Raw genomic sequence first — 26,070 nt, 5'->3', positions numbered from 1 at the left:
CAGATTTCCCTTCCCAGGTCCTCCTCAGCCCCATGTTTGATATGTATAAATAATGATTTCATAATACTTATTATTACATATAGTATTTTACCTCTTAATGATAGTGATAGATATTTAGTAAATAATATTAATTATTGAGGGATAAAGTGCTAAAAATTGTAAGGCAATGAATAATATTTAGACAGTTAATCTTACATTGTAATTATATAAAATATTTATTTCCTAGCGCTCCATGCCTAAACCTCATAGCTAATTCACTTCAATTCTTAAATACCATGCTTTATTAGTAGTGCAGAATTTCGGCCTCCATTAACTAAGCTCTGCAGTTCTGTGCTGACACTCCTGTGCATTAGCTTGAAGAAGCTACTGTTTGCAGTGCCCAGGACTTCTGAAAAATTCTTTTTTCATAGTCAATAAAGGAGCATAATTATGTTAATACAGCATAGCACACCCTACCATTGTATGTCACAGTAAAGAGGTTAAATAACTGTCATATAACTGATACAACACAGAAATAAAGTCAGGGGGAACACAGGAGTATTGTCTCATGCAATCTTACTGCACTGTCACTTGGTTCTTAATGCCTTTGTAAACTGTAAACAGATGTCATAAATCATGTCTCTAAATGATCATGGTATCTAGAGAAATGATGACATGTCAATAAAGTATATTCCTACTTCTGATTCTTCCTGTCTGTATCTAGTTGAAAGTTGGTGCTGTCCTTACCATGTCCATTTGCCAACCAGTAAACTCACTGACAGTAAAGAGATGAGTGCAAGCTCAAGTAAGCTAATGATGCCAAGGGTCAAGTCCCTTCCTTAACTTCCCACAAAAGTGCTCTTTTATTTTTTAGTTATTTTTGATTCTCTAACTCCCTAGAAGAAGAGATGCTAATATTAGTATGATGTTTTGACTCCCACTAGCCTCCAAGAAACAGTTTCCACTCCAAGTCAACAGAGAAACCCATAAATTTAGGTCCAAAGGTAATATTTTATTTGGCATCCACTACGCACCAGGCTCTTTGAGTTTTAAGGCACAGAAACCCATTCAAAGTAGGTTATGTAAATTGGGATGGGGCCGAAATCATTTAGGACATCAGAAAAAAAGTTTAAAGAGTATACTCCATGATCAGTTGGGAATTATTCCTGGAATGCAAGGATGATTCAACATATAAAGGCATAAAATCCCTTAGTGGCAACCAAGGATGGGGCAGTGAGAGTGGTCCACTCTGAGTGCAGGCAATAAGGGGTTGTGTTGTCTGTAGAGAGTTTAAAAATGATAATAAAATCATCTAGGTGGTGTGCTTTTGAATATCATCATGGACCAGCAATTTTAGCAAACCTTATGATAAAATAACCCACTCCCTGAAAAAAAATCTTTTGTTGGTCTAGATTCTAAATAGTTGTTGTGCTTAAGTTGAATTTTAATAATATATGTAAGTTTCACATTAGCTTGTGTTTATTACTTATTTATCTTTTCATAAACATTTAATTCTGCATGGAAGCTATTTGAAGAACTCCTCAGTTATACACTTGCTCTCCTACACACATGCAGATTCAGGTACGTGTATTTGTTTCGAGGGCAAGGCTGTAAAGTTTTGAGCTCACTTTGGGTACAGTTTGTCTCCCTGCATATCCCTCAGTGTAAATAATAAAAGATAAAGTAGTTTTTCTTTGTTGTGTGCTTAGAATCAAGGGAATGAAAATTAAAACTACAAGGAGATAACACTAAACCCGACTAGAATAACTAGAATTTAAAACAACTGATAATGCCAAGTGTTGACAAGGATGCAGAACACTGCAGAACCTCTTTGGGAAGACTATTTTTTATCTATAACAGTTAAACATCTTCATATTCTATGACCCAGCAATTACATCCCCAGGTAAATATTTAAAAGAAATACATATGTACACCAAAAGATAAAATAGAATGTTGAAAACAATATCATTTGTAACTGGAAACATTTCAAAGAGTTGAATGAATAAACCAATTGTGGTAGATTTATACAATAGAATAACACACAGTAATGAAGGAAAACCACTGCTACTCTCAAAACCTGAATGAATCTCATAAATATATTGTTGATCTATAGAAGCCTTATACAAAATGATACATAGTTTATAATTCCACTTAAATAAAATTCAGAAACAGGAAAAATTGTTCTGTGGTGTTAAAATTAAGGGCAATTCAGGAAGCTAAAGTATGGCCTCGGAGGGGCATGAGGGTACTTTCTCAGGTTCTAGGAGTATTCAGTTTTTGACCTAGCTGTCACTTACATGGGTGTGTGCCCTTTGTGATAGTTCAATAAACTGTACCTTTATGATTTGTATACCCTTCTGAATGTATAATTCAATAAAAATGTTTATTGAAAAAAGATAGCCAGCAGTTAAGGTACAAACAAAAGATCTAACAGGCATTGCATTTGGGGATATGATATGCAATCTGATATGGGTGGACTCATGAATTTAGCTGTAACACATTCAGATAGAATTCCCCTTAAGAAAATCTGAAACAAAGAAATTCATATTTATAAGAAAAATAAATGAAGAGCAGCATTATTTACATAGTATTAAATGCATCCCTTAAGGAATGACTCTCTTTTTTGGTACATTGAAATGTAGTGTGAATTTCAAATATTTTATTCTAACACTCAGAAAGAAATTTATTACATAATTTTTAAAAGTGCTTTAAGTATTCCACCTTCCACCTCACATCTATGTATTTCTTTTTCCTGAATATTTACCTTATGAAACTCTAATAAAGTATCTTTATTATCATTATCATCACCATTATCATTATTCCATTGCTTAACAGTAATAAAGAGCTTCTTTGGATTGCACAATAAGCTCAGAGTTTAGGAAGGCAGATATCAGACTCACATTCCACATGAGCAAACAGGCTCAGACTGGGTATAAGATTTTCCTCATATCCCACCACTTATATGAGATGAAGCTGTACCATAGTCTGGTAGTTTCTGTTCATTAGGCCTTGAATCTGTCAAGAGTCTTGGTTGTAAGCCACTGAGACCAAATGTGGTTGAAGAGAGAGAGAGAGAGAGAGAGAGAGAGAGAGAGAGAGAGAGAGAAGGAAGGTAGTTTGGAAGGAAGGAAGGGAGAGACAGAGAGGAAGGAAGGAATGGAGGGAGGAAGGGAAGGAAAAAGATAAAGAAATGAAAAAAGAAAGCCAGAATATGTATATCAGAAGCATATCAGGTGCACAAGTATTAACAAGAGTCTGGAGCATCCGTCTTGGAAAACTGGCAGTTCCAGGCAGCTCCTCAGGCTTGGCAGCAGGAACTATAATGCAGAAACCATCTGGTCTTTGTGTTGCTGTTGGGATGACTCTGAAAGCCAAAAGGATTTGTTACTTGCTCAGAATTCAAAGTTCCAGGAAGGAGGCCTGATGGACTGAGTTTTGGTTTTATGCCCACTCCCTGACTACACAAAGGGGCCAGGAAGGTTTTGAGTCCCTTCATTCCTGGGTGGAGGCAGTCATTGTTGGGGAATTTCCCAAAAGGGATATTTTTTTGGGACTTCCCCTAATGAGATATTAGGGCAGCAATCCCCAACCTTTTTGGCACCAGGGACTGGTTTCATGGAAGACAGTTTTTCCACGGACCAGGGTAAGGGGGGACGGTTGATGGTTTGGGGATGATTCAAGCACATTACATTTATTATGCACTTTATTATTATTGCATTGTAATATATAATGAAATAATTATACAACTCACCATAATGCAGAATCAGTGGGAGCCCTGAGCTTTTTTTCACTTGACACCCACTGATAGGGTTTTGATATGAGTCTGCAAGCAGTTGATTTATCATGGTCTCTGTGCAGTCAAACCTCTCCGCTAATGATAATCTGTATTTGCAGCCGCTCCCCAGTGCTAGCGTCACTGCCTCAGCTCCACTTCAGATCATCAGGCATTAGATTCTCATACGGAGCACGCAACATATATCTCTCGCATGCGCAGTTCACAGTAGGATTCAAGCTCCTGTGAGAATCTAATGCCGCCACTGATCTGACAGGAGGTGGAGCTCAGGCGGTAATGAGAGCGACGGGGAGCGACTGTAAATACAGATGAAGCTTTGCTGGCTCACCCGGTAACAGTCTGTAGCCTGGGGGTTGGGGACTCCTGTATTAGGGTGTTGATTGGAGTGAGTTGTTGGATGCTGGAGAGCCAAAGAATGGCAAAAGTCTTCTGTAATACTCATCTTCTTACTGGAGAAAAGACCAGATAGATGAGTCATGTTAGCAGCTAAAATCATGATCAAGGTGAAAGGAAGTCTGAGGGATGGTGTAGGTAGAACACTAGGTTATAATTAACCTAACTCCACAGACACAATGAACCCAGCGCTTCTGGGAGATTTTACAGCCCTCATGGGTGCTTGGAGCTAAGTGTGCTGCTTTAAGCTGAGCCCCCCACTTGCTTTCCAGACTGAGTTGACTCTCAGTCTTAAATATTGAAATACAAAATAAGGCTGCATGCCAATCATTTTAAAGACGTAACGGGGTGAAAAACAAACAGAAAACAATCACAACAGAAGAGCTAATGGGTGCCTGAGAGAATATGAAATAGCAATCAATAATGCAGCGGCAACAAGAAAGGTTGAGGCTGCTGCCAGTGTGGCAGCTGCAACAGTTTAGGAAAACAAGAGGAATTTTAAGGGTATGTATTTATTTGTTAGGCCTGGGGAGCTGTGATTCTTCAATATAATTTTCAGTATGACCTGTGGCATTTTAATATAGTCATGGTTGTGATCACTGTGTTTACGTGTTAGTTTTCTAGGGCTGCCATGACAAAGTACTACGAACTGAGTGGTTTAAACGGCTGAAATTTCTTTTCTCACAGTTCTGGAGGCTAGAAAGTCAAGATCGAGGTTTTTGGCAGAGTTAGTTCCTTCTGAGGGCTCAGAGGGCGAATCTGTTACTTGCTTCTTTCTGTCCCAGCTTCTGCAGGTTTACTGGCAATCTCTGGCTTTCCTTGGCTAGTAGATGCATCACCTGGATCTCTGCCTTCACGTTCAAGTGGCATTCTCTCTGTGTACCTGTCTCTTTATCCAAATTTCCTCTTTATATAAGTATACAAGTTTTATCGGATTAAGGCCCACCCTAATGACCTTATTTTAATCTATCTTTGTAAAGACATTATTTCCAAATGAGGCCACATTCTGAGGTACTGGGGGTTAGGGTTTAAACATATCTTTTAGGGGGACACAATTCAACAGAGAAGATGCTTGTTATTAATCAAGAGTAATACTTTGTAGTATCTTTTTCTGGAGACCAAAAACCATGTTCAACACTGTTTCATATAGAGGAACAGCCTGGTTTGGGAGAAGGTCAGTAATTTTACTAGACTCAATGCCCAGGGGAGCAGGTATTTTGTCCAGAGGTCTGACCTTTACTAATTCTACTAAGTTCCTAGTTTCAAGTTTACTACAAAGTATAACAATCCTTTCATAGAAAAGTATTGGCTTTGTCATATACTCCGTAACACATTTATTGCATTTAGAGGTTTTATTTCTTCCATTTCAATCTCAGTTTTCCAAAACTTGTTGGGGATTTTGCTACTGTTAATAATTTCTTGGCCTTTAAATATGACATCACTGGTAAGGAGGTGTTATAGGTTTGGAATTAACAATAATAGCTAACACTTATTAAACAGATATTATGTGCCAGAAACATAATGAGATCTTTACATATGTTATCTCATTTAATTCTTGAATTATTCTCATTTTGCACATGAGGAAGCTGAGGCTGTGGAAGTTTCCATGAAAGTCGAGTAATAGTGAGGGGAGAATTTAGACTCAGGCTGATTGTAAAGTCCAGATGTCACCACCACACAGTACTGCTGACTAAAATTACAATTATCCCCCAATTTGCCTTTCAGCTCCAGCCATTACCTTTTTTATTCATAACTAGAACTTATCTAAAATACTTGCGGGGTAGTAACAGCAACACGGCAGTCAACTGTTCTGCATATCTTTTTTTTTTTTAACATCTTTATTGGAGTATAATTGCTTTACAATGGTGTGTTAGTTTCTGCTTTATAACAAAGTGAATCAGTTATACATATACATATGTTCCCATATCTCTTCCCTCTTGCGTCTCCCTCCCTCCCACCCTCCCTATCCCGCCCCTCTAGGTGGTCACAAAGCACTGAGCTGATATCCCTGTGCTATGCGGCTGCTTCCCACTAGCTATCTACCTTACGTTTGGTAGTGTATATATGTCCATGCCACTCTCTCGCTTTGTCACAGCTTACCCTTCCCCCTCCCCATATCCTCAAGTCCATTCTCTAGTAGGTCTGTGTCTTTATTCCCGTCTTACCCCTAGGTTCTTCATGACATTTTTTTTTCTTAAATTCCATATATATGTGTTAGCATACGGTATTTGTCTTTCTCTTTCTGACTTACTTCACTCTGTATGACAGACTCTAGGTCCATCCACCTCATTACAAATAACTCAATTTTGTTTCTTTATATGGCTGAGTAATATCTTTTAGGGAAGCTGCCAGTGAGGGGAAGGGTTAGAGAAGGAGGAAGAGGGGAGAAGGTGGGGGACAGGAAAGGAGGAAGGGGTGTATCAGGTCATCACCTGTGAAGGTTTCGGTGGACACAGGACTGCACGGTCGCTCTTCTCCTCCCCGCCACACCCAGAAACTCAGATAAGATGGCAGGAATTGACCTTTTAGAGGGGGATCCAGAGGTCTGGGCCCAGTGCCTGAAGCTGACCAGCTGACAGCTGTCTAGAGAGTCATGTCGGCTGAATAAAAAAGGACAACCCAAAAGTTGAGAATTACGTTTTATTCAGCAGACTTTCTGAGGCCTTATGCCCGGAGGACAGCCTCTCCCATAGCTCTGAGGGGCTGCTCTGAAGGGGTAAAGGAAGAGCCAGCATATGGAGGAATGTTTGCAACCGAAACCAGACAGTTGGAACATCAAAAGATGACTGTTGATTAAAGAAAAAACAGACATCTCAAGTTCATGAATTTAGCACTTTTCCTATATGGGAAGATGTAAGTCCGGGCTCTTTGGAATCAGTCCTTTAGCAGTATGCACCTTACCTAGGGCCAGGATCCTGTTTCTCTCCATCCTGAATCCCCTCCACAGTCAGAGCAAATAGGATTTGAGGTAGCGTTGAAATATTATATTGGAATAACACTCTTTAGATATAATCACTTTATTATAAAAAAGATTATTTTTTGCTTTGGGCCCAGGTTACCACTCCTCTGGGTTATTTCAGAAAGACATTCAGCACTGAGAGATGAATTTGTCTCTACCCTGCGTCTGCACTGGATTAGACGTCTATGGATTTAAAGGGGGGACGACATGATTGTCCCAAATAAACTATTATTCTTCTGTAAGGCTGGTAATGGATGAAAAAAAGCTGCATTCTTTTCTTTCCGAAGTGTGGAGAGAATGGGAAACGGTAAGGCAGGATATACTGATGTATCCTTTGGCAAGCTTCAGCTTCTGAGTTTGCCCTATGCCTTTCCCAGGATATATGCCACATCAAGAATGCACAGGGGCACAAGAAGAAATTAATCTTGCCATCAGGAACACTTTGCATTTGGAAATTCTCTATTTCAGAAAGCATCAGCTTCCAAGAGGTCTGGCTGCTTTCTTAATTATCTTTGAACACAGCAAATTCTCCTAAAGGGAAGTGATTTGCTCTTTAACTCTCTCCCTGACTGAGTGCAAATACTATGGCTTTTAGCAGTTTTTTTTTTTCTTTTCTTTCTTTCTTTCTTTTTTTTTTTTGATGGGCTTGAGAGCTATACAAATAAATCCTTTATGATCTTTTACATTTATTCATTTTTTCCAGGAATGTGCTGAGGCGTCCAGATTGTAAAAGTGGTGTGATGATGACTGAATTGGATGGCAAATGGAAGCAACATCAGGTATCCACCAGCCAGCAGGACACGGGCTTGTCCCATGGCAGCAGAAAGTTGGTCTCTGGGCCAATAGCAAGGCTAAGAAGTGGCCTGATCGGGACAAGAGCCAGTGCTGACTGCACCCCAGCGCTGCCAGCCCGGCCAGGGCCCAGGCAGAGCCCCGCCCCCTCTGCTGACAGTGCAGAGCCACCCTGACAAAGGCTCTCTGTAGGCTCTGGGCATAGACCTCCCACAACTACAGATAAAACAGAAGGAGATTAACACGTGTTAGAAGCTAAACAAATAAGTTAGGGGATAATATTTTTTAATGTTTATATATCTAGATTCTGACCTTTTAAAATTCAATTTCAAGGTATGCAGATATGACGGCAGGAGATATCCTTAGTCCTGTGCAGCATGTGCTAAAACAGCCCCTGCCTTCTGTGGGTGTCAGGGTCTAAATCTTCCTTAGCTATCAGTTTGTTTCTCAGGAAGTGTGCCAAAGAATTTGTATATGCAGAGGGATGGGGGACCCCAGAGCTTCACTGATTGGGGAGGGCATTACGGATGAGAGTTCGTTCAGAAACTGAAACCACGGTTTCTTCCTCTACTCCTGGCCCTCTTGGTGACTTTCTGCCAGTCTGAAGCAGGAAGTTTCCTCATAACAACAAAGAGATAGAGTGGGACCTAACATTGTTTCTTATGAGTTGTCATCTTTACACCTTTGAATTGGAAGTGCCTCTGTAATCTATTAGGCTAACAGAAAATATATGTTGTGATAGCTAAAAGCAAGCATTTTGGGGTTATTAGATAAGAAGTGTTAAATACCTGTAGAATATCATTAATATTCAATATGTGCTGTTGAATTATGCAATAGATTATTATCTCTACATCCGAATTCAAAAAAAAAAAAAAGAAAGAAAGAAAAGAGGAAAGGAAAAAAGACTCCAGTTACTATCATCTCATATCTCTGAACTTGAACTATTGGAATGATTGCCTTTGCTGTATAAGCAAAGTTAACCTGAATGTACCTGCATTTTCCCTTGGGAGAATGGTATTTAGACCATCACACCATAACCAACTAGTTCAAATCTGTTCTGGAAACCAGTTAAATAGAAATAATCTCAAAAAATGAATATTCGGAAAATGACGCTCCCTTTACTCTGGAAAAGGAGTGCTTTGAGCAGCTAGGAGAGCGGCTCTTCCACTGCCCCTTTCCCTCTTCACGGGTTCGTGTTCAGGTTGAAGAACCACGTTACTCCACAGAAGATGACGCAGCAAATAACACGAAGAAGTGCTGCGACAGAGAAACAGGACAATGAAGTAAGAATGGGAAAACATTGGTCCCGTGCTGCCATCCTCTCTGCCCTGCTTCCTAGCCCTCCTCTAACTTCTTACTCACTGGTGGGAAAGCTCTCTCTCTGTTTCTCTCTGTGTCTGTCTGTCTGCCTGTCTCTCTCTCTTTCTCTGTGTCTCTGTGTCTATCTATCTCTCTTGACTTTTCTTTTTCATTCTGTCCCAGGAAAATTCTTCTCCCTTAACAGTTTACTCATGGCATCTCAAACACAACCATTTCTATGTTCTCAGTATTCTGAAAGACTAAGAATTCTGATTCCTTCATTCTCTAAGCAGATGTTCCTGTGGATGAAAAATGTCACTTGCCATATCAGGAAACAAAGGATGTTGCAGCCATCAAGCCATCAGCCACTATAACCGCTCCAACGGTGAGCTCTGAAGAAACTCAGGGTGGAGACAAACAGGCTGCCAGCCACCAAGTCGTCAGCCACTGCCTCAACAGTGCACCCTGAGGGCATTCAGGATGGGAAAGAACCAGATACTGGCCCTAGATAGTTAAGGTGCCAAAGGAATGATTTCAATGGGCCCAGACTCTTGCATCTTCCTGTACGTAGAAAAGCTCTAAATTCACTACCCCGAGATGTCTGGTTTTTCTTTAATTAACAGTAATCATCTGATGTTCCAACTACCTGGTTTTTGTTGTAAAAACTCCTGTATATCCTGGCTCCTCCCTTCCCTCTTTGGAACAGTCCCTCAGAGCTCTCTGAGAGGCTGTCTTCTGGGCTTAAGTCCTCAGAAAATCCACCGAATAAAACATAATTCTCAACTTTTAGGTTATGCATTTTTTTTCAGTTGATATCCCCAGTAATTTTAATAGCTTCTAGACTCACTCCATGGAAGTGCTAAATATTGGAAAATCTCTTGCACAGTGTATATACACCCTTACAGAGAAGTCTCATGACCACAGCCTTTGGGACACATTACTCAACACAACTTGCCTTGGGCAGGTCAGGGACTGGGATACTGATACCGCCCTGGGAAATACTATAAAGATGCAGTAAGGACCGATGAGCTTTCTCAAGGAGTCCCCTATGTCTAGGTTAGAGATCATAACTCAGTGTTAATTAAAAGGCTGAAAAGACACAGGGGAAATAATTCCAGAAAATTTTCAGAGAATAATCCTTTAGAAACTCCTATGAGACTAGCTACTAAATTCATAATGGTTTCACCAAAAGATCTGATCGTGGGCACTGTATGTTTCAGAAATGCAATTGCCTTAGCAGAATTGGCTGCCTGGGCACGTGGCAGCTTTTTTTTTTTTTTTTTTTTTAACGTGCTGCCACTATAAGTGTTTGCTATTGTTAGTTATTATACATCATAAAATGTCAGTAAAATGGGAGCAACTATGAAAAATACCCATGAGCCAGTTTTTATGAAGTTATAATAAGCAAGGGATTTTTTTTTCTACTGAATATAACAAGTTTAATCTTATCTGTGTGCCAGTAAGAAAGTTGGTGGGGAAGTCTGGAAGGACAAATGACTCAGATAAGCAGCAAACCACAAGCATTCAATCACATACAACCGTGTGTAACTCAACCCCAGGGTTTCACTTCTTAATTTGAAGAGATAGGTTTCTTGAAAGAAGTGTGATCAGGCCAGATACATCAAGAGTAAGAAGGAAAGTCATCTCAGGGGGGGATTTTTATAGGCAAGGGGGTTACTACCACTATTATTAAGCACCTACTATTTATCAAGCACTGTTCTTGGCACTTCACATATTTGATCTCATGTATTCTCAGCAACTCTATGAAGTTGGTATAATTATCTCTGTATTGCAGATGCCTACCATCGGGAAGTTAGGTAAATTTTGCAGTCTCACAGACAGTGGCGTTGGAGAGTCCCAGGCCGTTCTGATTCCACATCCGAAGCTCATGCTTCTGCTGTTCCTCATCTAGGTGAGTACCAGGGGCGCTCAATCAAGAACAAGTGAAATCCGAGGAGGGCTGCCTGGAAGATGCCTGAATGAATGAAGGGTAAAATCTCACTGCTGGGCCACAGAAAGGAGCCTGTGAATTCTACTCTCCTATCTTTAAACCAACGAAATCCCCAGCAACAAACCCAAACCACAGTGGTATTAGCTCATCACCTCAGTCCCTGGAATTCATGCAGGCAAGCTCCAATTTCATCCTGTTTCTCTGGTCTTGTTTAGCATCTCATCTTGGCTTCCAGTCATTGCCTTTCACCTGCTTACATCCTCGGCTCCTTCTGTCCACACCTCCTCCATATGCTCCATTGGACGGGATTCTGTGATTCTGATTTGTGTGTCTCAGCTTCTGCCTTTCACTCATGTGAGTAAAACCTGTGGGCCAGGCCTCTTGCCACACAGATCTTGGCCAGGAAGGATACTGCACCAGGTTCAGAGATGAATGTTTAATCACTAGTAACTATATTTGGACATTTTCCTAAAAGTTGTTAAGCTATTGCTTTTCAAGCTGGTAAAACCATTTTGTGTTTCATTTTATTTTATTTTAAATCTATAAGTTTGGTTCTTTGTCAGTTTAATCATTTGGTAACTTAATTCTTTCTTCATTTCCCACTGGGGACCCCGGGAGTGATGGCTCAACAATGCTCAGCCCCGTGGTTCCTTCCTTCAGTTGGGCTTCTACTTCCTGCAAGTAGAGGTGGAATTCCTGAGTCAGACCCTAGAGACGATGTGGCAGGGACATGGGACAAAAAGAGGTATTCCATTCGGGTGGCTGGAGAGGAGTGGGTAGAACTTCCTATGGTCCAGCTGGGTCCAGACAGTCTTGTTCCTTTACCAGGACTCCCCCACAATGCTCACCTGGGATGAGGCTGCAGCACCTCTCTCTCCAAGTCATGCAGAAGGAAGCAGAATCTAGAGCATTTAAAATCGCTTATTTTCCTTCCCTTACAGAGGTCCGAGATGAATATGCTGAGAACTAATAGCTTTAAAGAAATGGCTTAACAACTTTTAGAAAAATGTCCAAATATAGTCATGATGATTAAATACATTTTTCTGATCACAGTTAATATTTACCAATTCAAGTAGAAACTTTTCAGTTTATATTGATTTTTGTTTCAAAATTTTAAACATCACTTTCAGTTTGTTAACACTCTAGCATCTAAATTTAATGTCTTTTTGGATTTTTAACTTTAACTTAGCTTTAATTTTTAAAGCTAAGATTCCTTAGCTTTCCTTACAACTTTACATAGATCATGACTAAATATCAAATTAATTTGAGGAACAAATCACCCAATCCATTAAAGTGTTCCCTGCAAAATATCCTTACTACCTTTCTGTTGATTTGAGCAGTTTTCTGTTTTTAAGTTGAAACTTTCTGCAAACTGTTACTTATCTTTCTGTTTCTGAAATTCTTGATAGAAACCAAAATATCAGCATTTTATCTCTGATAGGACTCTTGGCTAATTCTGATTTATTTCTGATGCTCTTCCATTTTAAATTTCATTTAATGAAAATTCAATTTAATTCTAATTCTAAATGAATTTTAATTAAAATTTAATTTTCTGTGTTTTACAATGTAAATTAGTTAAACTAAAAATCACTTGCTAAAAATGTAATTTAAGGCTGACATGCCATTCGGGGAATTGGTAAAATGATTCTAAGTGTGCTTACATTTTGGAAAGAATCATTTCATGACAAAACATCTGAAAAAGTAAAAAGTCACATGCTGAATGCCAAAAATTTGGATGGAAAAAGTGGTTCATATTGGTACATCCAGTAAATTTATTATTTGCCACCATTTTAGCATTCTATTAGGATTATTTTATCAGGTAGCCAATCAAGCTCAATTTAGCCAATATGCAGAAAAATATATTTGATTACATGTAATAAAAATATTTTCATTAAAACTACTTAAAACTACAGTTTGTAAATTTTTGTCATTCTGCAAAGTAGTTAGTTCAAGAATTGATTTTTAGTGAATTGGCCTGCCTCCCTATCCAGGATTCTGTAGTTAAAAATACAAACAAGAACATCAATAATAATGGCAACATTTATCGTCAGTAGACAGTGAACCAGCGCTGGGCTTGGTACTCTGCCGTAATTGTCTTCACTGAATACAAACAACTTTTCAAATAAGGTATTATTATTATAATTTTACAGAGAAGGGATTTGGGGTTCAAAGAAGTTAATAATATAAATTGACCTGGGGAGGAAGAATCAAAACTTCTTGTCTCAATGGCCAGGTTGCCTAATATAGTTCCCAAGCTGTGAAATGCAAGATGGAAATGACCCATCTCTGCCCTAGATCTATAAAGATTGAGATGAAGAAAGAGGTTGCTCCTGTTTCACTGTCTAAATAGAAAGAGTCCAGCCGTTCCACAGATTGTAGCATCTGGGGCAAATTGCAGGTGGACTGGGAAGGTTTCCAGCCTTGCTGAGGGTGTGGGAGTGGCAGTAGAGGTGACACAGCTGATAGGTCAGGTCTGGGCATCTAGCTTGCAGGGGGTTAGAGACTGGCCTCTCCAGGTCATGGCTGCAGCTCCACATTCAGCAAAGTCAGATGCCTGCTGGTCCCAGCGCCTCAGCACAGTTCTCCATTCTTCCCCTCTAAGGCCGTTAGGTCTGATAGATACAAAGGGATGGGCTGTGGCTCCTAAGAGCAGCCTGGAACTGATTATTCTCTGGAATGATGTCAGTCAACCCTGCATGGCTGGGAGGAAAGTGAGGTCTCTTGTCTTCTAACCTCAAAGCATAGAACTGAAGGCCATGTGCTCAAATCTGGTTCAAGGGATCCAGCTCTCAAGGTCCACAGACCAAGAGGGATGCATATGGGATGCTTTTGACTGGCATGTAGCAAGCTTTTGTTTGGGTAGATTGGGATGAGATGTTTATGGGCTGAAATGTTGTATGAGTCTTAGCTCTTTATTAATACCAACCAGCAAATAACCCCTCCTCCCTTTCCTGTCACTTTCTGTAACTGTCACTGACCAGCCTGGAGTGATTATCCTGAATTTTTCTACCCCAGTGACGGGTCTGGGTGTAACAGGTGATTGCTATGTGCTCTGTCACTCTTGCCTCAATGCTGCTTCCCCTCTCCTCCTGCAGCTTCAGGAAGAACAGAGCTAGAGAATGAAGGGAAAGGGACCTGGGAAGATTTCCTTTTCCTTCTTATTTATTTAGTTATATAGCAGGTTCTTATTAGTTATCTATTTTATACATATTGTGTTTATATATCAATCTCAATCTCCCAATTCATCATACCACCACAGCCCCCCACTTTCTCCTTTTCCTTCTGCTCGAGATGACATGATACAATATCTGTCAGATTATTTTTCCCTTCTAATGCCTCATCTCATACCCTTCTCAGAATGAATGTTTCTAGTTAGCGAGATGACAAGTTTTTATATACGATTTTTTAGTTTATTTTTTAAAATTTACGAATCAGTGGTTTTTTTAAATATATTCACAAAGTTGTACAACCATCACAAAGTTGTATAACAGAAAATTATCACAATCCTCAAAAGAAACCCTCTTCCCATTAGTCCCCTTTCTCCTCCCTTCCCAAGCCCCTGGCAACCACTAATCCACTTACTGTGTCTATTGATTTGCCTTTTCTGAAAATTTCATAAATATAGAATCACAATATATGACTTTTTGCTTCTGGCTCCCTTCACTTAACATGATGTTTTCTGTTTTCGTCTATGATACAGGCTACAGCCTGTATCAGGACTTCATTCCTTCCTATGGCTGAATAATATTCCAGTGTGTGAATATACCCCATTTGTTTATCCATTCATCAGTTGGTGGAAATTTCACTTGTTTCCATTTTTTGGCTATCATGAATAATGCTGTTATAAATGTTCATATACAAGTTTATGTGGGCATATGTTTTCATTTCTCTTGGGTAATACTAAGGAGTAGAATTGTTGGGTCATATTGTACTCTATATTTAAATTCCTGAGGAACTAACTACCACATTGTTTTCCCCAGTGGCTGCCCCATTTTACATTCCCACCGACAATGGTACATAGTGAAGCAAGATAATAAATTAGTGCCAAGTAAGGCAAGTAAATTACTGAAAGTAGAAATGGACAATGTCATTAGTGTGTGAGATTAAAATGAAAAAAAAAATGCTACAGTTAGTGACTGCAAGGCGAGATGGGAGATGGTGTTGCTTAAAAGAAGAAATAAAAAACTGTTTTGATTCACTGATGTCAGTGAACAAAGTGGGATTTGTACACATAACAAACACTAAGCTAGGAAACTGCCTTCCATGTGCAAGAACAAGAAACTAGGAGAAGAAAGGATATCCTGAAATATTCAAGGAAGCTTTCCTTTTTCTGCCAACCTGAGAGATAACAATAGGGGATTTCGAGGAAGAGAGTTTTTAAATGTTTGTAGACTATTTTTGTTTCTGTCAAAATTCCTCAGGTGAACAAAGGAAATCAATATAAATGATAGAGGTCTCTGATACATTTAGGAAATGCAAAACAATGACAACAGTAAGAGCTGGACAGATCCTAACCGATACAGAAGTGGTGGAAAATTCCATTACCTTCTGAATATTTATCCCTGAGACTACAGTAGAACATCTACTGCTAACATTCATTCAGTCAGTGCAACGCTGAGCTAAAATGGTTTAATCAATCAAACACATTAGTCAAATTTTTACCCCCATACCCAGGAGAAGCAGTCTTTCACAGATGTTTTATACACATAGGATCACCTGGAAAAGAGACATGTTCTCAGCTAAGTATGGAGAAGACTTGATTAGAATTACTTACAAATATTTTGGGGCATTAGTCTTAGCTATTAGGATGTTCTGCATAAAACCCCCAGAAGTTAATAGGAATTAATACTGTAAATCAGATCTATGATCAGCCAGAATAGGATTAGGCCCCAATTAAGACCACAGGGATGGTTTACGGGATGACACCTGAGATTCTGGCTCTCAACCTGCACATAAGGAACATACTAGAACTCTTTCTCATACTTTCAGAGCCATGTTTGATCTGTCACACCCATAAATCTTTTACAAAATTTCATCGTATGTATACTTTTTTCTTTTCTTTTTCTCTTTCTGGCTGCGCCGTGCGGCTTGTGGGATCTTAGCTCCCTAACCAGGGATCGAACCTGTGCCCTGTGCAGTGAAAGCGTGGAATCCTAACCACTGAACAGCCAGGGAATTCCCAAAATTTCATTATATTTTGACTTGCCATACATATTTGTTGAGATTGGGTTTCACTACATGTTGCAGAGTCCCAGAATACCAATGGCTTAAACAAGATAAAATTCTATACCTTTCATGTAAAGTCCAGAGGTGCACAATGCAGGGTTGATATGGCAGCACTAATCCACGGTGACCCAGCCTTTGCCCGCTAACGAGGCTACTTCCATTGTGTGTGCCTGTATCTTCGTGGTACAGCCATCACAGCTGTGTCCCAGGCAGTAGGAAGGAGGAAGAGACAAGCAGCGGCAGGTGTGCCTGAGCTTATTCGTAAGGAGGATTAGAGAAGCTGCCAGAGCAAACTTCCACTCCCATCTCATCTAAGAACATAATCACATGACCACACCAAACAGCAAGGAAGGCTGGGAAACCCAGTTTTAATGTCCAAAACCATTTGCCCAACAGAAAGAAAATGTAGGCTTCCATTTTGGTAATTTATTTCAATTACCATGAAAGAAAGGGAGAACAAATACGGGGGACAGACTACAATACTTGCCACATTTTGCAAGTAAAGTACTAGTCTAGGTTGGGTATTGTAATTCTTCCTTTTAGTTTCCCTACGTTTACTTTTTTGAGTTTCAGTGTTGGCTTCGACTTATACTGTAACTGGCTTGATCCCTGGGAGCTCCAGCCATGGAAATGAAAACTAGATAAGGGTGCACTTCATGGAGTAACAGTGAAAATGTTTCCTCTCAGTATCACACTATTAACACTGAATGGTTATACTTATCTCTTGTGCCCTCTTCCTGTGATTATCGACTTTAGTATTTTAATTTTTAACAAATTATCAAATTTAACTACTCAGCAAATCATCTTTCCAGACTGATTCCTAAACATTGTTGTCTGTTTGCGTGACAGCCATCTCCACATCACTATGAACACTTTGGATGCTCTCTGAACCTTCTGAAGCACGGATGTCTCTTCTGTGACAAATGTCAGACGTGAGTAAATGAACTTTACCTCAATGGAGAGAGAGACACACTTTGGGTAAATGATCAAAATTCATCAGTGGTTTGCCAACTTACAGATCATCAAAAGGAACTATCCTCTATGGCCAAAGAGGTGGGAATAGATAGTGTCCTTTAAAATCTGGGACTACAGGTAATAATAGGCATTGTGTATTTGAAAGTTGCTAAGAGAGTAGATCTTAAAAGTTTTTATTACAGGAAAAAATAATTATAACTGTGTGCCAATGGATGTTAGCTAAACCTATTGTGGTGATAATTTTTCAATAAACACATACATCAAATCATTATGTTATATACCTGCAACTAATATAAACTTATACGTCAATTATATCACAATTTAAAAAAGTAAAATAAAATATGGGAATATAATTACAGAAAAAGTTGATAGTGAAACATCATAAACATTGAAAGAAAATCTTGCTTCAGGTGCCAATTAAAGTGGGTTACCAAGTTAAAGAAGAAAAAAAATAGTCTATTTAAACTATATAAATATAAGAAAGATATTTTAGGAACAGAATTATCCCTCAAAATTATTCATCCAAATCTTTTTATTTTGTAGGTGAGGTTACTGAGATGCAGGGAACTAAGCTGAAAACACTCCTGAAATTAATTATAAACCTCTTGAGGATATCATTTCTATTTTTGTCATTATTGAATAATAGTCATCTGTAAGCATAAGATTTTGTCAGATTCTCACAGGGATACAAATGATTAAAAATAATGTAAATCATTAATTAATGTAAAACCCTTAGTAATATAAATTTTGGAGCAAATTCCTAAACTTCTAAAAATGAGGGGAAAGAATTATTCATAAAAAGACATAGTTCAGAGGATGAGATTGACATTTAAGTATAATACTGTCCTTTTTGTGTATGTAAAAGAGCCAGTCAATATTTAAGTGTAATTATCTAACTACTAACATTTAAAAGAAAAAAAAAAAGAAAATGAAAAAAAAAAACCATTGTTTTTTTTTCATCATTTACTTCCTATACTCTCATCTCTTCACAGTAGGCAAGATATAAATTTTTCTTGGTGAAATCTAATGAAGAAACCCACCAACCTGGCCGTCAGGGCTGAAGCCAGGGCCTCTATCAGCTAACAATTACAAGTTGTATTTAGTCCCATTAATTTGTAAATTAGCTTCTTCTTTTCAGTATATTCTTCCAAAAGAAGGTTTGGAAAATATTTTATCTGCTTCTATTGGTTAAGGAACATTTTCTTTCTTGCTTTGATTGCCTAATGAAGAAAACAATAACTATGATCACCTTAAACAAGACCACAGATAATCTAACCGTGGAGCTAAAATAATTGCTAACCTTCCATCATTTCTGCTTCTTCCACAGAATGCCCTTCAGCCTGAGAAGTTCACTGAGAAAGTCAGTAACAATTCCTGTCATTGCTTTGTATCCCTGATCATTATGCTCAGAAAAGAGCTGACGTGACCAGTGCACTGAAGATGTTGTTCCTGGTTCTTTTAAAGGGCACCTCTGTCAATTTTGCTGCTGTGGACATCTACCCTTCCTTAAGAGTCCTAAGTTAAAATTGAAGAATTTATGAAAAGTTGTTATTGAGGTGATATTAAGATATAGTAGCCTTTAATGTATTATCACATTCTTAACAAATGTTACTGGGATGGCAAAATAAGGCAAGAAACAATTAAAAAATGGGAACAGAAGGGATTTCATAGGATTTGTCCTTGGTTTGTCATTGTCTCTCTCCCTCTTTCTTTTTCTCCCTTCCCTTCTTTCTTCCTTCTTAGAAACTGGTTGTTGAAAATCTGTTACTGAATGATTTTGTAATGGCAGAACATGCTCTGGCAACATATCAAATGCTTGAAAAAATTAACGTGAGGAACAGGCTGGCAGCCTGCTGAATTCATTTAAAAGACAGCAACTGTTATGGAATAAACAATCAAAAGCGAACACTAGCTGGATTTTAAAGTAAAATTTCTTACTTAATTGAAGACTGGTATTAATTGAACTAATTCTTCAATGCATAAGGGCCATTTTCATACTGTCAAAGTATTGTTTATAGAATGAGTTATGTCTTCTTATGCACTCTCTGGAGGGATTGTAAAGAGCTTGTGACCGTTTTTGAACGGTTAAAATACTCAGTACATCATCACCAAGATGTCCTTCTAGGAAAGAATTTCATTTAAATCCAGTTAAAGTAGACTTTAATATTCATAAGAGGATAGAATTGTCATCAGGATAAATCTATCATGCAGATAGATAGATAGATTCTTGTGGCAAGAATTAAATAAAGCCCAGAAGCTTAACATTTTACTGGAATTTCTTCTTTCAAAAACTGGAAATAAAAATAATTTAATCTTTCAGTTCATGGAAATGAGCTTATACAACTTTCAGACCACAATGTAAGGTAGATCCACAGAAAAAGGGGAAATTTAAAAAATCATGAGGTTTGGGGGTTTTCATTTGTTTGTTTGTTTAATTCTATGCAAATAACTTTGAAAACCTGAATAATATAAAGAATATTTTGAAAAATATAACTTACCAAAACTTAACCAAAAGATTAGAAAAAAAAAATCTAGGCAGATAGATTTCCAAAAAATAAATAAAGTAGTCCAAAAGTTGCTTTTGTTTCTTCAAACGTTTTCCTGGAAGAATTCTATAAAATCTTTAGAGAACATATAATTCCAATGTTATTTAAATTGTTTCAGATCATAGAGAAGGAGGAAAGTCCCTAAGTGCATTTAATAAAGCAAGTAAAACATTTATACCAAAGGAATGACAAAGATCACAAACAAGGAAATCTATAAACCAATCTCATTTATTAATAAAGTTCAAAATCCAAAATAAAATATTAGCAAATAAAACTCAGTAGTTCCTGAGAGGAGACCAAGATGGCCGAGTAGAAAGATGTAGAACTCACCTCCCCCATGAATGTATCAATCATACATCTACCCGTGGAACAAAAACTAACCAGAGACTGGAAGAAAGATTCCTGTACAACCAGGGCTATAACAAAGGAACACAAGGAATCGGGTAGAAAGGGAGGAGAAGGAATCAGGTTGTGAACTGTGCTCCTGGGAGGGGACTCAGAAGAAGAGGAACATCGCTTGGGTGGAGATTCTCCCTGGGGAGTGAGCAGTTCAAGCCACATACTGGGCACCACCGCCCTGGGGTCAGACGCAGGTAAGACAAGTCCCTTTGCTTTGTTGGAGGGGCAGTGACTAACAGACGGGCTGAGGGAAACCTGGACCCCACTCATGAGAAGCACGCACATGCTTGCTTATTCCTTTAACAGGGTAGGGGGGTGGATTGAAACTGCAGGTTTCCCGCAGCCTCTCTGGAGAATGCGCCTGCCTGAGCTAAGCATCTTCTCTGGCCCTGCCTGTTTCATGACACAGCTCTACAATATGACCAGGACAAGAGTGGCAGTGGCTGAGGGGAGAGCTCAGCAGTGAGGGATAAAGGCAACTCAGACCTGGAGTAGCATCTGAGCAGGGCAGGGGACAGTCACTACTGGTGCTTAAACAGGCAGCACATCAGAAGCCATCCACATCACTGAATGTGATCAGGGCAGCCACTGTCCATGTCCAGATCCATGCTGAGCACTTGCACCAGCCCCTCTTGCTCCAGCACTACTCCCGTCTGGGTTGAAGATGCCAATTCTGGGAGAGGGGAGAGCGCACACTTAAAGGGAACAGAGTCAGCTCAAACCCAACAGTCAGGGCTTCTACTCCAGCAACTTGGGACCCACTCTCACCCTGGATAGGGTGCTGATGGCCATTGAGCAGAGGTGAAGCCTAGGCACAGCAATAAGACAAGAAAAATAAATAAAAGGCATCCAAATGGAAAAGGAAGAAGTAAAATTGGAAGGAAGTATATTGTATGATATAATACAATACATAGAAAACCCTAAAATCTCGACCCAAAACTATTAGGACTAATAAATGAATTCAGCAAAGTTTTGTGATATAAGATTAATACATAGAAGTATGTTGCATTTCTTTACACTAATAATAAAATATCAGAAAGAGAAAGCAAGAAAACAATCCTGTTTAAAATCACATCAAATAGAATAAAATACCTAGCAAAAATTTTACCCAAGGAGGTGAAAAATCAATATTCTGAAAATCATAAAGCACTGATGAAGGAAACTGAAGGTGATTTAAAAATTGAAAGATAGGGACTCCACTGGTGGTCCAATGGTAAAGAATCCGCCCTCCAATGCAGAGGGTGCAGGTTCGGTCCCTGGTCGGGGAACTAAGATCCCACATGCCGCGGAGGAACTAAGCCTGTGCTCTGCAGCTATTGAGCTCATGTGTCTCAATGAGAGATCCCCTGTGCTGCAAACTAAGATATCCTTTGTTCTTGGATTGGAAGAATTAGTATTGTTAAAATTCTGCCCAAAGGATCTACAGATTGATTGCAACCCCTATTAAATGTGACATTTTTCACAGAACTAGAACAAATAACCCTAAAATGTATATGCAACCATAAAAGACCCCAAATTGCCAAGGCAATTTTGAGAAGAAAGAACAAAGCTGGAGGTATCATGCTCCCTGACTTCAGACTATACCACAAAGCTACAACAATTAAAACAGCATAATACTGGAACAGAAACAGACACATAGATTAATGCAACAGAATGGAGAACTCAGAAATACAGCCACACACTTATGGTTAATTAATATGTGGCAAAAGTGACAAGAATATACAATGGAGAAAAGATAGTCTCTTCAATAAGTGGTGCTGGGAAAACTGGACAGCTACATGTAAAATAATGAGATTAGAATATTTTCTCACATCATATACAAAAATAAACTCAAAATGTATTAAAGATCTAAATGTAGGACTGGAAACCATAAAACTCTTAGAAGAGAACAGAGGCAAAACAGTCTTTGACATAAATCATGGCAATACTTTTTTTGGTTGGAACCTCATTAAACTTAAAAGCTTTGAACAGCCAAGGAAACCATTGACAAAATGTAAAGACAACCTACTGAATGGGAGAAAATATTTGCAAATGATATGACCAATAAGAGGTTAATATCCAAAATATATAAACAGCTCATATAACTCAATACCAAAAAAAACAAACAACTCAATTTAAAAACGGACAGAAGACCTGAATAGAAATTTTTCCAAAGAAGATGTACTGATGACCAACAAGCACATGAAAAATGCTCAATATCACTAATGATCAGAGAACTGCAAATCAAAACCACAATGAGATATCACTTCACACCTGCCAGAATGTGTGAATGTCTACAAATAACAAATGTTGGCAAGGATGTGGAGAAAAGGGAACACTTGTACACTGTTGGTGGGAATGTAAATTAGTGCAGCCACTATGGAAAACAGTAAGGTGGTTCCACAAAACACTAAAAATAGAACTACCAGCAATTTCACTTCTGGGGATATATGTGAAGAAAATGAAACCAGTAATTCTAAAATATACATGCACTCCAATGTTCTTAGCAGCATTATGTACAATAACCAAGATATGGAAACAACCTAAGTGTCCATTAGCAGATGAATAAAGATATGCTCTCTTTATATATACAATGAAATATTACTCAGCCATAAAAATGAATGAAATAATGCCATTTGCAACAACATGGATGGATCTAGAGGGTAGAATGCTTAGTGAAACAAGTCAGGCAAAGAAAGACAAATACTCTGTGTTATCACTTATATGTGGAATCTTAAAAATAAAACAAATGAATGTATATAACAAAAGAGAAACAGACTTACAGATGTAGAGAACAAACCAGTGGTTACCAGTGGGGAGAGGGAAGGGAGGAGGGTCAAGATTGGGGTATAGTATTAAGATATACAAAGTACTATGTATAAAATAAATAAGCAACAAGGAAAAATTGGGCAGCACAGGGAAATATACCCATTATTTTCTGATAACTTTAGAGTGTAATCTATATAAATATTGAATCACTATGTTGTATACTTGAAACTAATATAATATTGTAAATCAACTATTCTTCAATAAAAGAAAACCTCGGTAGTTCCTTAAAAAATAGTAGATCATTACCAAGTGGCTTTATTCTAGAAATGTAAGTTAAGTTAATATTATTACCTGTATCGTCATATTATAGAACCAAGAAGAAAATGCATATGACCATCATCAGCAATGCTAAAACAAAAACAAAAACAAAACACTGAGCCAGCATGTTTTATGGGAACAATCAAGAAATATTCTGTTCTAATGAAACTTCAAAGCTTTTGCACAGCAAAGGAAACCATAATCAAGACCAAAAGACAACCCTCAGAATGGGAGAAAATATTTGCAAATGAAGCAAATGACAAAGGATTAATCTCCAAAATTTACAAGCAGCTCATGCAGCTCAATAACAAAAAAACAAACAACCCAATCCAAAAATGGGCAGAAGACCTAAATAGACATTTATCCAAAGAAGATATACAGAATGCCAACAAACACATGAAAGAATGCTCAACATCATTAATCATTAGAGAAATGCAAATCAAAACTACAATGAGATATCATCTCACACCAGTCAGAATGGCCATCATCAAAAAATCTAGAAACAATAAATGCTGGAGAGGGTGTGGAGAAAAGGGAACACTCTTGCACTGCTGGTGGGAATGTGAATTGGTTCAGCCACTATGGAGAACAGTATGGAGGTTCCTTAAAAAACTACAAATAGAACTACCATATGACCCAGCAATCCCACTACTGGGCATATACCCTGAGAAAACCATAATTCAAAAAGAGTCATGTACCAAAATGTTCATTGCAGCTCTATTTACAATAGCCCGGAGATGGAAACAACCTAAGCGCCCATCATCGGATGAATGGATAAAGAAGATGTGGCACATATATACAATGGAATATTACTCAGCCTTAAAAAGAAATGAAATTGAGCTATTTGTAATGAGATGGATAGACCTAGAGTCTGTCATACAGAGTGAAGTAAGTCAGAAAGAAAAAGACAAATACCGTATGCTAACACATATATATGGAATTTAAGGAGAAAAAAAATGTCATGAAGAACCTAAGGGTAAGACAGGAATAAAGATGCAGACCTACTGGAGAACGGACTTGAGGATATGGGGAGGGGGAAGGGTGAGCTTTGACAGGGCGAGAGAGAGTCATGGACATATACACACTAACAAACGTAGTAAGGTAGATAGCTAGGGGGAAGCAGCCGCAAGGCACAGGGATATTAGCTCGGTGCTTTGTGACAGCCTGGAGGGGTGGGATAGGGAGAGTGGGAGGGAGGGAGACGCAAGAGGGAAGACATATGGGAACATATGTATATGTATAACTGATTCACTTTGTTATAAAGCAGAAACTAACACACCATTGTAAAGCAATTATACCCCAATAAAGATGTTTAAAAAAATAAAAAAAAAAGAAATATTCTGTTGATATCCAGAAAACATTAAACAATGTCTACTGTCACATTTCAATTTAAATTGGACTAAGATATTAACAAATGCATTTAGGAAAAGAAAAAGAAATTAGAGTTCCAGAAGTTAACAGGAAAAGTTAAAATTATCGTAACTGAAAATATTATTTCATTCTTAAAAACTGCAAGATAATTAAACTAAAATTACTTCAAACAATAAAGAAATTTATTAATATAATGATGTACAAATTTAATAATGGTAAATCAATGGGCTTTATGCATATGGCAATAGGACATAGAAGAACAAATTCCATTTGTAGTATCAATAAATATAATAAATAAGGAAACATTTAAAACTAATATGAAAAACCTATACGAGAAAACAGTTTTGAACACTTCTGAAGGCACAAAATAATACTTGAAGAAATGAGAAAATGTACCTTGTTCTTTGATAGGCACATTCATTGTGTAAACGTCAATTCTCTCTAAGTCAATTTATTAATTTAGCATGATCCCAATAAAAATGCCAACTGTTTACCGTTGATTTCGTTATTGTTCTTTGTTTGTTTGTTTGTTTTTTGTGGTTTTTTTTTGCGGTACGCGGGGCTCTCACTGTTGTGGCCTCTCCCGTTGCGGAGCACAGGCTCCGGACGCGCAGGCTCAGCGGCCATGGCTCACGGGCCCAGCCGCTCCGCGGCATGTGGGATCTTCCCGGACCGGGGCACGAACCTGCGTCCCCCGCATCGGCAGGCAGACTCCCAACCACTGCGCCACCAGGGAAGCCTTATTCTTTTTTGTTTTTAGATCGAGGGATTATATCTAGTAGAGGTGATTCTCAAGTTCATTTTGAAAAATGAGCATACCTCATGCATATATCCTGATAAATAACTCTGAATGAATCAATGTTTTAAATGTAAAAAATAAAACAATAAAAAATAATATAAAAATACAAGTAAACTCCTATAAAGAAGGAAGTTTTTTAAATTATAGACTCAAATCTATAAGCCATAAAACAAAAGACTGTAAAATTCAACTACATTAAAAAAACTAATGCATAGGGTAAAAATATTATAAGCAAATTAAAAAGACAAGTGAAAAAGTGGGAAAATTATCTGTGACTCATATCACAAAGGAAAGACTCACCTTCCTCATATAAAACTGTCTTTGAAATAAATAAGAAAATGTCTACTAAACAAATAGGGAAAAAATAATAAAAGGATATGAATAGACAGTAAAGCAAAGGCAATATAAACAACTCTAGATTTGTAAAAAGCTGTTCATCTGCACTCATAATAAAGAAATACTAATTCAAACATTAACATACTTGTGGTCTCAAAACATGGCCCCAGAATTAGTTGGCATTCC

At 38.2% G+C, this 26,070-nt stretch overlaps 1 long non-coding RNA gene across 1 annotated transcript; it reads left to right on the top strand.

The window, feature by feature from the left end:
- The first annotated feature begins 9,283 nt into the window (after positions 1-9,283).
- On the top strand, positions 9,284-25,680 carry LOC111164980 (uncharacterized). Its single transcript, XR_002642217.3, has 4 exons — positions 9,284-9,600; positions 11,011-11,127; positions 17,242-17,324; positions 18,695-25,680. It is a non-coding gene; the product is annotated as an uncharacterized LOC111164980 (long non-coding RNA).
- The last annotated feature ends 390 nt before the right edge of the window (positions 25,681-26,070 follow it).

This window comes from Delphinapterus leucas, chromosome 17 (assembly GCF_059928025.1).
Source record: "Delphinapterus leucas isolate spDelLeu-1000000601 "Yukka" chromosome 17, BTC_Dleu_Yukka2, whole genome shotgun sequence".
Classification (NCBI taxonomy): domain Eukaryota; kingdom Metazoa; phylum Chordata; class Mammalia; order Artiodactyla; family Monodontidae; genus Delphinapterus; species Delphinapterus leucas.
This window is presented reverse-complemented; position numbering and strand designations above follow the sequence as displayed.